This window comes from Dipodomys spectabilis, unplaced genomic scaffold, assembly GCF_019054845.1.
Source record: "Dipodomys spectabilis isolate Male_0828 unplaced genomic scaffold, ASM1905484v1 ptg000288l, whole genome shotgun sequence".
NCBI classification, from domain to species: Eukaryota; Metazoa; Chordata; class Mammalia; order Rodentia; family Heteromyidae; genus Dipodomys; species Dipodomys spectabilis.
The window spans coordinates 1,349,247-1,362,816 of record NW_024870965.1 but is presented as its reverse complement, the minus strand read 5'-3'; the positions used below and the strand labels follow the sequence as shown (position 1 = coordinate 1,362,816).

Genomic DNA, 13,570 nt, shown 5'->3' with positions numbered 1-13,570 from the left:
ATGTTTCTTTAACAAAGCTTTGGAGAGGAAAGATAAGTAAGCAAGACAGATTAGCTAAATCAAGGTTCTCAGCGAGCCAGCTGAGAAAAATCACCAGTGCTTGGAATAAAAAAAGGATTAAGGAGATGGATTTTTATTGACTTCAAAGGAACAGATTTTTCTGCCTGTCCCGTAGTTGATTTCTGTATTTTGTGGGCTTAATAAAGCCAACTTAAATAAACTTTTTTGCCAAGTTCATTTATTCTCATTGGCAGACAGCTGAGGGAGGCAACTTTTCCTTGAATGAAAAAAAAAATTTCAGAAGAAGCACAAATCAGATTCCTCCTGCATATGTTTTTTCTCTAGTCTTTCATTATAAGACAGTTGTGACTTCGTATCCCAAGAAATAAAACAATAAACTGCAAAGAAAACAGATGTGTGTGCTCACCAACTTGGTCATTTTTGTTTGAAAATTCCCCTGGACAGCACCACACAACTGTTCCTAATAAAAGAATACTTTGAAAGAATAGAACCCGAGTTAATGTTTCTCGTATAGTCAACATTACGTTGTGTTTTTTTTTTTTTTAAGAATTTTCCTATTTTTGGAAAGTTGATAAATATAATGAAAGAGATGTCACTGAAAATGTAAAGAGACAGCGACTCTGTTGAATGTAGTGTTCACAGGCTTATACTGCCAGTGTGTGGTTTCTCTGTTAGTCATAGCAGTCGAGAAAGTTCCATGCAAGTTATGTCTAGGGCTTTTAACCCAGGAATAGTTCTATGGAGTTACGAGCATAATTAGCACAGGCCTGTTTTCCATACTCTCAAAATGTTTCAGATTTAGAGCAAGATCAGAGCCTTTTTAAACTAGGACGTTTAATCGGGTAATTAATCTTAGTGATCAAATATTTAAAGTTGCTTCAGTTCCTGGCATTTCAAATGGGTGGTAGAACCAGATTACAGCTAAGGATATCAGCTCCTTAACTGCCAGCCACGTTACAGATTGCTTCTTGATTTTATCATTCTTTTGAGACCGGATTGGCCAAAACGGAGAGTTGAGGGAAGCCCAGCGCAAGTGGCTCACACCTGTAACCCTGGCTACTCAAGCAGCTGAGATATGAGGATGGAAGTTCCAAGCCAATCTGGGCAGGAAGGTCTGTGAGACTCTTCTCTCCAATTAACCACCAAAAAGCTTAGATGTGGAGCTATGGTTCAAATGGCAGATCACTAGCCTTGAGCACAAAAGTTCAGGGAAAGCATCCAGGTCCTGAGTTCAAGCCTCAGGACTGGTATACGTGTGTGTGTGTGTGTGTGTGTGTGTGTGTGTGTGTGTGTGTGTGTGTGTGTGTGAGAGAGAGAGAGAGAGAGAGAGGTCCTTGAACTCAGGGCCTGGGTATTGTCCTTGAGGTTTTTCACTCAAGGATAGCACTCTATCACTTTGAGCCACAGCCACACTTCCGGTTTTCTGGTGGTTAATTGGAGATAAGAGTCTCATGGGGCTTTCCTGTCTGAGCTAGCTTTGAACTGTGATTCTCAGATTTCAGCCTATTGAGTAGCTAGGATTTCCAACACAAGCCACCAGTGCCTGGCTGTAATATGTGTTTAAATCCTGCTAAATCACCATATTTTGTTGCCTAACTATGGTATGATCACCACTGAAACATTGGCAGAAAAGGAAAAAAAATTTTTTTTTTTTTGGCGGTTGTGGGGCTTGAACTCTGGGCCTAGGTGCTTGTCCCTCAGCTCTTCAGCTCAAGGCGAGCGATCTACCACTTGAGCCACAGCACCACTTCCGGTTTTCTAGTGGTTTACTGGAGATAGGAGTCTCACGGTCTCTCCTGCTGGGCTGGCTTTGAACCGCGATCCTCAGATCTCAGCCTCCTGAGTAGCTAGGCTTACAGGCGTGAACCACTGGCGCCCGGCAGAAAAGGAAATTTTTTAAGTTGGCCAGTTAAAATGGATGGCTGGAGAAAGAGGCCAAAAAAAATTTTTTAATGGTATTGTTTGTTTACTGTTGTATACTTCAAACTCCTAACAAGGAGTCAAAGTGGCTGACAAATAGAGAAAGAAGTGCAGCACTGTAGGGGTCGTTAGGCATACAAGGTAGGTTGGGAAAACTCCCCCAAACCAAGCTCTGGAAAACAGAACTATGGAGCAGGCCCCTTGGTCTTAAATGGCAGCATCTTGGAATAATGATGTTTCTGTTCACGCTCATCGGGAAAATGAATGTGCACAAAGTAAGCCCATATGGCTGCCCTGGGCCTGAGGTTTTCTTGGCCAGCATGCGCAGTGGCTGGGGCCGCTGGACTTCGTCATATCCCACTGGGCAAGGGGAAGAGCTGGATTCCCAGGACTCCCTTGTTCAGCAACTTGGTACCTGATGTTCTCACCCATTGGCTAGTGCTCTTCCAGTGGAGCCACGCCTCCAGCCCCCCCCCCCCCATTGCATTTCGAGTCTCCTTTGTGTTTACTCTCTTCACCACATGATGAGTGCCTTACCTAGGAGAGATCTGCAAGAGCCATCCTGACAGCCAGCATGCACGCATGAACGAATAATTCACAGCTGTATCGCTCGGCCAGCAAGTTGGCAAGGATTCATAGTGAACCAGAACATGTCAAAAGGCCTTTAAAAATCATAACCACGATGGAAAAAATGAGGTAGTGTAAGGCAGAGCCGAGTATTTTTCGTGTTGTCGGTTGTGGTTCCTTTAAAGGACGCACATTTAGCACTAGACAGAGAGGGCTTTGCCTTGGCCTCTGGTTGATCAGATTCCCGGGCTGCGTGGCCCATGGATACTGTGTGTGTTCTTGCTTCTGGTACACTACTGGACAGATAAGGGTTTTAAATAAATATTGCATTCATAAATGTATGCAACTTCTAGGTTGAAAATATAATGGGAAATAGAAAAAAATTGTAAAAATAAAGAATTGAATTAGCCAGGTGCCCCTTTGGCTCACGCCTATAATCCCAGCTACTCCAAAGGCTGAGATCTAGAGGACCTCAGTTCAAAGCCAGCCTGTTGGGAAAGTGTGTGAGACTCTTATCTCTAATCATGTAATCAGCAGAAACCCAGACTGGAGGTGTGGCCCAAGTGGTAGAATACAAGCTGAGCACACAAACGTAAGGGCCTGACTGTAAAACCCCAGTGTTGGAAAAAGTGATAATAATTAGTTAATTGAAAAGAATCACTTTAACAAACAAGTGTAAAGATTGGAGAGAGGCTGAGAAATAGCTGCTACAGACAACTATCAGAGGATTTGGCATCTTTTCCTTTAGAAAGCTAGGATATAAATCTTGATATTAAGAGAGGGGTTATTATAAGGGAAATTGAGACAAAGCAGAGTTTCCTTCACGAAGAAAATACTAAGCTAAGTACCTGTGGCACACACCTGCGATCCTCACTCTTCAAGAAGCTGAGGGGAGGAGGATCTCAGTTGGAGGCCAACCCAGGCCTGTCGTAGCTGATCCCAGCTAAGTAGGAGACTGAGATCTAGAGAACCACAGTTCCAGGCCAGCTTCAGCACCAAAGTTTGCAAGACCCCATCTCAACAGAAAAACAAACTGGGCATGATAGCATGTCCCTATCATCCCAGCCCAGCTATGGCCAGGAGTGTAAATGAGGTTCAGGTCAGCCCAGACAACAAGTGTGAAACAAAAAAGGCTAAAGGCATGGCTCAAGTGGTAGCTCACATGCCTAGCAAACGAGGCCAAATGTCAGACCCACTAAAAGACAAAAAAAATAATGATCACAGGTTGACTTAATTATTGGTGATCAGCATTCAATTTGTTTGAAACCACCACAGCATTCACAAGTGTCGAATACCAAATTGAGCCGTAAGGAAGTGCTCCTGATAACATCCCTTCAGTATTGGTTAGTTAATAATAAGATGTCTTTGCATGAGTAAATCACTTCATTTCCTTGATTCATTCACTGAGGGGCATCTGGGTTGATTCCGTATCTTAGCTATGGTAAACAATGCTGCAATGAACATGGTTGTGCTGCTGACTTTAGTGTGGACTAGTTTGTGGTCATTTGGGTAAATGCCCAGGAGTGGGTAAATGCTGGGTCATGGGGAAGTGCTTCTTTCTTACAGAGGGAGCAGGCCTAGGAGAATATGTTCTCTGGTTTTGTTGATGATGAAACAAAAGTAGATGTTACTCAACTGTCTAGGGTTAAAGCCAGGTCTGGAACCTACAACCCCCTTGGCCAGTCAGTTAACTTCTTTGCTTCAGAGCCCTCATCGCTGAAAGAGGCCTTGGAACCCATCAGGCAGTACTTAAAAATGACTACTGTACATGCTGATGAAGGCACCATTGATGTAGGCAAAATGGTGTCAGGACCATCATCTGAAATATGTGGACAGAAGGGAAATCCCAACTTTAAGTCATTCCTCAGCATCCTGGATAGAGATTGGCTATACTACTACCCTAAGCCCATTTCAGACCCCCGAGGTCTGAGGATAGCCATGCTCCTTGTATAAAGTGCATTCTATTTGTGCGTATTCCCTTCAGATCATCTCTGCATGACTCAGGGTGACTGATAGAGTGGCAATCCTGTGTCAGTAATTGTTAGACTGGATTGTCGAGGGAATGATGACAAGGAAAATGTTCGTTCACGGTCAATAGAGACCAGCTTGTGTTCTGTGGGAAGGGGTCACGTGGCGTGGAGGAGCTGACTGAAATTATAGAGCTTCGAATTCTCTTGGCTTCTAAATATGAGAAGTTTTTGGTTTTTATCTCTGTGAACTCTAGATTTGAGAAAGCCTTTGTCTCAAAGCTTTATACCTCTCACTCACCAGAATCTCGTATTGCTTACTGCTACCTCTTAAATTTGATATGTGTGTGTGTGTGTGTGTGTGTGTGTGTGTGTATGCACATGCATGTATGCACACACACACTAGTACTAGGTGCTTGAACTCAGCCTGGGCACTGCCCCTTAGCATATTTCCTCAGACTGGCACGCTACCACTTGGGCCACAGCTGCATTTCAGCTTTTTGATGATTAACTAGAGATAAGAGTTTTGCCAGACTTTTCTGCCTGGTCTGGCTTTTGAACCATGATCTTCAGAAGTCAGCCTCCTGAGTAGTTAGGATGACAGGCGGGCGCCATGGTTACCAGGCTCGTTTTGGTATTTTCCTTTTGGGCCATTCAGAAAGCTACATGATCATAAGCTTACATTCACTTTTCCTGCCCAGCAACTCCAAGTATCTGAGTTCAAATTCTTCACTACTACCACACACACACACACACACACACAGAGCAATCCTCTTCTTTCTTAGTTTAGGTCCTTTGCTTTAGAAGTGCTACAAAAGGTTCAGAAGGGTTGAACATTGGGAGCACTCTGCCTATCGCGGCGTGGCTGAGCACGAAGGCTGTTTAGGAGCATCGTGATAGGACGTGGGTCAGTGAGCAGGCTGGATGCGGTGCTTCCTCCACTGCAGCCTGCTGTTCCGCGCGCTCGCACATACCCACGACTGCCGGCCAGCCGCAAGTCTAGCTGGCGGCACCTCGCTGAACATGTGTCTGAGGGCATTGGGTAAATGCGTCCCTGCCAAATCAGAGGTCTGAAACGAATGTCCCCAGCTGCTGCTGAGCGATCAGCGTGAAGTCTCTGCTTTTACATTCTATCTAGGATATTCTCATGTAGAGAAACTGTACGCCCTTGTCAGATAGAGCTACGTGTGTCTTCCTATGATTGCTTTGCCCATGTATCTGCAGTCAGGCAAATAATGTTTCCTAACATTTCCATAATCATTTGAAATTCAGAAGGAATTGATTAGCATTCAGGAGCTGGCCTGGCTCAATATTTACACCATAGAGGTTTGGCAAAAGCAAATGATGGCCCATAAAGTTGATGCTTGTCTTAATTAAATGCAGTGGAATAGGTGTTGTGTGCATTATGTGTGTGTATGCACGCGCAAGCATGTGTTTCAGTAAGCAAAGCAGCTTAGCACTGGCCAGATATAATTCATTTTGGAGTTCTAAGTTGGAACTTAATCAATACATATTTATAGCCATGGAAGGAATGATTACCATTTGTTATCTGCTGGCACAAGATGATAACCACCTAAATAGCATTTATTTAAGCATATTTCTGGGCGGCTTGTGCTTAAAATGTTTATCATATTTTAGGTGTTAAGATTGTCGTGTTGCTAACTACGGCTATTTAGTGAGATGATTTTTCAGAGATGCGTTGCTCTGCCGTGTGGGGAAGGAACCACGGCACGCCGCAGCAGTACCAACGCTCTGTGAAAACTCTCACAATGAAGTAGACGCACAGCTGGCGGCGGGAGTGTCAGCCCGCGTCCTGTCCTCTGCTGGACTCTGCATAGCCTAGCACCTGAGCTCTGTTCTAGAATGGACCAGATCAGGGGCTCGCCTCTGAGCCACTTGTCAAAGCTTCCTTCTAGTTTCTTGCTCGTCTCGGACGAGTCCAATGTTGAGTTCTGACTGGATCTGGTTACAAGTCAAACTCCAAACAGACCTGTCTAGGTCAGGTAGGTGAGAATAAATAGGAGGCCATTCATCATCCCACAGAATTGTTGAGCACTGACTGACTGTGCAGATGACTGCCAGCATTCAGCCTGTCCACAGAGAGGAAGATTCCTTCTGACTTCGTGAATACTTCCTGGATAAGTCAGGAGACACCCAGCAAACAGTCGAAACTACATCTGCTACCACCAACACGGCACCACCTCTGTGTGTGTGTGTGTGTGTGTGTGTGTGTGTGTGTGTGTGTGTGTGTGTGTGTGTACAAACACATGTGCCCATCCTGGGACTTGAACTCAGGACCTGGACATTGCCCAAGGCTCAAGGCTCAATGCTTGACCACTTTGAGCCACAGCCCCACTTCCGGTTTTCTGGTGGTTAATTGGAGGTAAGAGTCTCTCAGACTTTCCTGCCTGAGCTGGCTTCAAACAGCAATTCTCAGATCTCAGCCTCCTGAATAGCTAGGATGACAGGTGTGAGCCACCATTTCCTGGCAGGACATCTTCATTTATGTCTGTGAAAGTCATTTAAATGAAGGCTGCTTATGGAGAAATGACCTCTTGGAGATAATTTTTTAGTATATAGAAAAAGTATGTAATTTTTTAGTATATAAGAAAAAGCATTCACATATCAGCAAACTGATATGTTTTACAACTTATTTTTTACAACTGATAATCTTCTTTCGTGTGTGTGTGCGCGTGCATGCGTGTGTGCGTGCACATGTGTGTGTGCACGTGTGTGTGTGTGTGTGTGTGTGTGTGTGTGTGTGTGTGTGTACTTGGGCTTGAGTTCAGGGCCTTGTATTCTCCCTTGGCTTTTTCTGTTCAAGGCTCTACCACTTGAGCCACAGCTTCATTTTTTCTCTGGTTCATTGAAGAGTGTCACGGACTCTTCTGCTCTGGCTAGCTAAGAACCCCAATCTTCAGATCTCAGCTTCTAGATTTGCATAGGTTACAGGCATGCTTTACTGCACTCAGCCCAGAGTTGTTTTCCATTTCCCAGTTTTAGGAATGAGATTGTAGGTTTTATCACTGGGAATTAAGAGGGTGCTTTTCCTTCACCGGAATCTGCTGCCTTCACGAATTTTCTTCAGGTAAAGAAGCCCCTGACATCCAAATTCCTGTTCTCTTTAGTCATCTTTCATTGTGAACAGCCTCTGATGGTTGGCCAGAGGTTCCAAGCCGAGAGTTCTAGACAATTCTCCATTCTTTATTTCCAGCGTCAAACTCAGAAGGACTAGACTCATTATCATGGGAGAAGGAAGGCTGCCTGCTAAACCACGCCCCTGGGTCTATGTCTCAGGTGTCAGAAAGGTTGAGCATAAAGTCTTCAGTATGTTCGCAATACTCATCAGGATAGAGTTTTAACCATTTCTTCTGCACTTTTTTTTTTTTTTAGTTGTTATTGTTGGCCACGAGAAAATGATGAGATAAATTGGATCTCCACATGCACTGGCCCTGGTCCAGTACAGTCCAAATCAAAAGGGCTTGGAGCAGAGAATACTGTAACAGTATTTAACAGGTTCTAATTATAACTTCAAGGAAATTCCTCTCTCAAGGAGGTAGCTGGAGAGACTTATTCTTGTCTTACAAAAGAATAAGGCTTTTAGGATTTAAAAACATCTTCGTGTGTCCTTCTCGCTCTTAGGTTACGTTTTCCAGATTTCTGTTTTGGTTCCCGTTGCCCGGAATCCTTAAGAACACTGGAACCCAGGCCGTTTCCCCTCACTGTTTTGTTCTGTAAAGTACCCCACCACGTATTGATTCTGTCTCCCATTGATGGATATTTATTACAAACAATGTTTAAAGAACGTGGGTGGGTTTTTTTTTTTTTTATTTCTTCCTCTCTGCCTCTCTCTGATGGATTGTCGGGCAATCATTTCCAATTCTAGAAATTTCCAACTTGTTCTCCCAAATGGCTGTACCAAATCACATCCAGATACAGGGTAAATGAAAGCACCTATTTCTCCCTGTCACCATCGGCACTGTCATTTAATAGCTGCCATTGTTCTGTTTTAATTTGTCTTTCTGATTGCCACCGCGATCGAGCATCTTTTTATCTATTTCTGCCAAGTGGCTGGCCATATCCTGTGCCTCTCCTTATTGATTCCAAGGGCTCTCATCCATGATTGAATAAAATTGTGGGTGGATAGAGTCACAGAAAGCAATTGTATTCACCAATAGTTTACATGACGTTATCTTTAGTAAATCTTGCCCAACCTCAAAATTATAACACACATTCATCATAATATACCTTCCTCTATAGCTCTCTTTCCAAATATCTTAATGCATTATCTTTTGATGTTTTAGCATTTAATATGCTTAGCAGTTGTGTATGGGTGAGGAGGGAATCTAAGTTAGTTTTTCTTTATTTTCTTCATAGGTAGTCAATTGTACCTGTTCTATTAGTAGATTAGCCTGTTTTCCCTGCTATCATCGGTGCCAGTTCTTTTTTTTTTTTTTGGGTCTGGTTGTGGGGCCTGAACTCTGGGCCTGGGTTATGTCCTTCAACTCAAGGCTAGTGCTCTACCACTTGAGCCACAGCGCCACTTCCAGCTTTTTTCTTTTTGCTTATGTGGTGCTGAGGAATCGAACCCAGGGCCTCAGGCATGCAAGGCAAGCGCTCTACCTGAGCCATCTTCCCAGCCTCCAGTTCTTTTAAATACTCCAAATCTGTGCACGGGCCAATCTCTTTCTGGAATTTGATCGTATTCCATTGGTCCATTTGATTTTCTCAGGGCAAATCCCACATGTTCTAAGCACTATTATACCTTGATATCTACTTGATAAGTTCATCTATCTTTTCTATGCAAATAGTCTTAATTATTCTTAGACTTTCACTTGCCCATGCAAATTTTAGATTTGGTTTTCGTCATTCCCCAAATGACCACCTTGGAATTTATTGTTGTTGTTGGTGGTGGTGGTCATGGCGCTTAAACTCAGTGCCTGGGCACTGTCTCTTAAGTTTTTGTGCTCAAGGCTAGCTCTCTACCACTTTGAGCCACAGTGCCATTTCTGGTTTTTCAGTAGTTCATTGGAGAGATAAGAGTCTCGGCCTTTCCTGCCTGGGTTGGCTTCAAATCATGATCCTCAGATCTCAGACTCCCCAGTAGCAAGGATTACAGGTGTGAGCTACCAGTGCCAGGCTCCACCTTGGGATTTGGGTGGGGTTCCATCATGTCTAGAGATCAGTTTGAGGAAAGTCAAGGCCTTCACATTCATGAGCATAGTTTGTCTTCCCATCAGTCCCTTCTTCGGTCTCCCTCACTAAAGCGAGGGCATTTCTTCCACAGAGGCACTGCACGGCATCATTCACTCATCTTCCCAGATACGTTATAGAGATTGTTATTGTGCAGACTTTGTCTTATAACATTTTTGAATTGGTTAGGATTCAGGTAAATTAATATATTTATATTGAACTTGTAGTGACAAAAGCTGCTAAATTCCTCTTTTGAAATGGCTTGTCTATACCTTCTCTTGGACTTTCTATGTAAAAATTAGAATCTGATATTAGATCTAGCTGATGCTGCTCTGATTGTGTCTTAATTTCTCAACCAGAAAGCGTTGACTTAAATGTTGCCATTCTAAGCACTCCTACCTTAATAGGAATAATTCTAGAGTCCCACAAATTAGTATGTTTTTGTCTTCATCCTCTTCAAAAAACAAGAGAAACACCGTTGATCTTGAACGTTGTTGATCTGTTGTTGTTTTTTTTTTTTTTAGTTTTTGCCTTCTATTTCCACAAAGCTGTGAGTTCTCTCCATTCTAGCTTCTTGAGTTGGAATTGTTTTAATCTACTTCCATGCATATACTTCATTTAGTGCTTTTTATTTCATGATAACAATTAGAGTTAGAAAGCTGCCGCGTGGCTCAGCCATAGTTACATCTGCAGACTGTGGTTCGGGAATGGTGGAGGGCTGCTTCTGGGCCTCAAGTCACTCCACAGACCTCTAGGGGGCGTCACTCGTGCAACGGCCGCTTCAGGAGTGTCCCTTGTTTTGTGGCACATACCCAAAGGCCCCAAATAATTTGTGATCTCTCTTGTGTTCAAATGTGGTTTTTATTCCATGATTTGAAAATTCTAAACAGATTTTTACTGTCTTTTCATTTGGGGCTGTAAAGTGTTTGCATTGTAGGAGTAACCATATTATTGAGACTTTGTATTGTGACTTTTAGTCCGCTCTGTGTGTGTGTGTGTGTGTGTGTGTGTGTGTGTGTACACATGAGTGCATGCATTCATGCGTGCATGGGTGTGTGCCAGGCCTACGGCTTGAACTCAGGGCCTGGGCACTGTCCCTGAGCGTTTTTGCTCAAGGCCAGGGCTCTACCACTTTGAGCTACAGCTCCACTTCCAGTTTTTAAGTGGTTAGTTGGAGATAAGAGTCTCATAAGGACTTTTCTGCTCAGGCTGGCTTTGAAATACGATCATCAGATCCCAGCCTCCTGAGTGGCTAGGACCAGTGCCCAGCTCCTTCTATCATTCTTAATAATTTTATTGATTTTCCTGGTAGATTATCATATCATACTGCCTCTTTATTTTCCCTTTTAAGATATTATGTGAAAAACATACTTTTTCAGATATGAAGTAAGTTTCATAAGCTGTTTAAATTGACATTGTTTTTTTTTTCCCAAAATTCCTCCTTTCTTAACTCTTCAGTTGATCCAGTGGCATGTCTTAGGATTCTATAATATAGCAATACATAGCAATATTTTGTTTTGACTTTCTTTAATTCAATCTGTAATCTCTATGATCATTGATCACTGTCAATTTCAAGGCATATGGGGGGGAGGGGAGAATCATACATCCCTTCCAGTTTCCCCAACCCATCAGCAACATCTTCATATTTTTAAAAATAAGCCAGGCACCAGTAGCTTATTCCTGTAATCCTAGCTACTCTGGAGGCTGATATCTGAGGATCAGGATTCAAAGCCAGCCCAGGGAAGAAAAGTCCCCATGAGATTATTACCTTCAGTTAGCTACCAAAAAACTAGAAGTGGAACTATGGTAGTGCTAGCCTTGAGCTAAAGAGCTCAGAGACAGGGCCCAGGTCCTGAGTTCAAGCCCCAGAACCAGGGGGTAAAAAAAAAAACAAAAAAAACAATGACAAATGATGTTGGCGCCATCCATTAAGCACGTATACTGTTATTAAGCTGAGTATTTCTTCACGACATTCCTCTGTGGTCACCTGACCCCTTTGACAGTCACTAATGTATTCTCCAGTCTTTTTAATTATGTAAATATTATTGTGTAATTATGTAAATCCAATTGCAGGGCATGTGACCTGTGGTGAGGGATTTTTTTTTTAATTCAGCAATGGTCCCTCGAGATGATCCCTGTGTATGTTGGTAGTTGGTTTTGTTTTGTTCTGTTTTCCTCCTCTGACTGAGCAGTGTTCCATGGGATGGAATATACTGGAGTTTATCTTCTTGAGTGCTGAAAGACATTCGAGTTCTTTCCCAGGTGGGAGAGTCCACATGAAGCTCCGGGAATGTCACACACAGATCAGCCTGGCGATCGATGCCTGCCAGTGTGTTTGTTGGTTCATGGGGTAAACTCTTGTTCAAGGCGGCCCTTTTTTCCCCTCCTACTCTGTGTGTGTGTGTGTGTGTGTGTGTGTGTGTGTGTGTGTGTGTGGCAATGTTTTACCTTTGCTCTCATCTTGGGAAATCGTTGCATTACAGAGCTCCTGTGGATGGCACATTTCCCCAATGCAGCGGAAGGTGCTTGGAGGTTTGCCAGATGGGCCTCGCTCTGATGGCCTCTGCCTGCCACCTTCTCCACCGAGTGTGCAAGCCAAGCTGCGAGTGTGTGAGCCGAGCTGCGAGCGTGTGAGCCAGCTCTGTCCATCGCTCGCACTTGGGGGTCTTTCACATCATTGATTTCTCTGTAAAGAGTACTGAAGTTTTTGCCTGGGCTGTTCATTCCTGTACCTTAAGGAGTCTCCAGCAGTTAAAGTTGGCTCCATCTGATTGGTACTCATAAAGACAGGGGACTTTGACCTTTCTTTCCCAGATTAGGCAGGGTATGATTTACAAATCTACGGCCCACAGAAAGAATGTCCTGCAACCAAAGTCGTAGGTTAGGCAGATCCAAAGCAGCCTCTCACCAGGAATCAGCTGCATGTGAGGGAGTCAGGCAAGAGTACGGCCCACTCTGACCATTGTGAAAACCAGTGTTTTACCTTTGCTCATCTTGGGAAATAGTTGCCTGACAGCGCTTGGGTGGACAATAATACATTTCCCCAGCATGGCAGAAGGCAATTGGAGGTTTGCATCATAATAATGTAGTCTCCTCCAGATGATGTCAGGCTGTCTTTGAACTTTACCCAAGGAGGTGTTCATGTAACCTAGAATGGATGGCTGGATGGACAGACGGATGGATGGAAAGATGAGCACTGATTGAGTAGAAGCCAGGTTAAACAATTTGAAGGAGCGCTCTCACCTGTGCTACTTCTAGTACTACTGCTGTTGTTACTAATATTTCCTCCTCTTCCTCTTATGCTTCTCCTCCTTGTTCTTCTTCTTCCTCTTCCTTCAGTTATTCCAATTCATTCAATCCCCAGAATGATGGATAGTGAAAAGGCCATCAAAGGGGCAGGTATGATGGTGTGGTACATGCTTGTAACACCAGTACGGGGGGGGGGGGGGGGGGGGGGGGAGGCGGCCGGCCTAGACAGATGGATGAGACCTTAACTAAAAATAAAACCAGAGCAAAAAGAGCTGACACGTGGCTCACGTAGTACAGTGCTTGCCAGGCAAGCTCAAGATCCTGAGTTCAAGCCAGGCACAGGTGGCTCGCACTTGTAATCCTAGCTACTCAGGAGACTGAGACATGAGGATTGTAGTTCAAAGCCAGCCTAGAGAGTAATGTCCATGAGTCTCTTATCAACCAATAAACTATGCCCCCCCCCCACATCCACCAAGAAAAGCCAGAAGTGGAGCTGTGGCTCAAGTGGTAGGTATTAGCCTTGAGCAAAAAGCAGCTCAGGGACAGCACCCAGGTCCCAAGTTCAAGCCCAGGACTGGCACCAAAATAAAGAGTCTGAGGTTCAAATCCTAGTAACAACAACAAAGGCAAACAAGAATCAAATTTCAAATTAA

At 43.8% G+C, this 13,570-nt stretch overlaps 1 protein-coding gene across 1 annotated transcript in view; it reads left to right on the top strand.

Moving 5' to 3' along the window:
- Nr5a2 (nuclear receptor subfamily 5 group A member 2) overlaps nucleotides 1-13,570 on the top strand; it is a 94,041-nt gene that overhangs the window by 68,084 nt on the left and 12,387 nt on the right. The window lies entirely within an intron of this gene.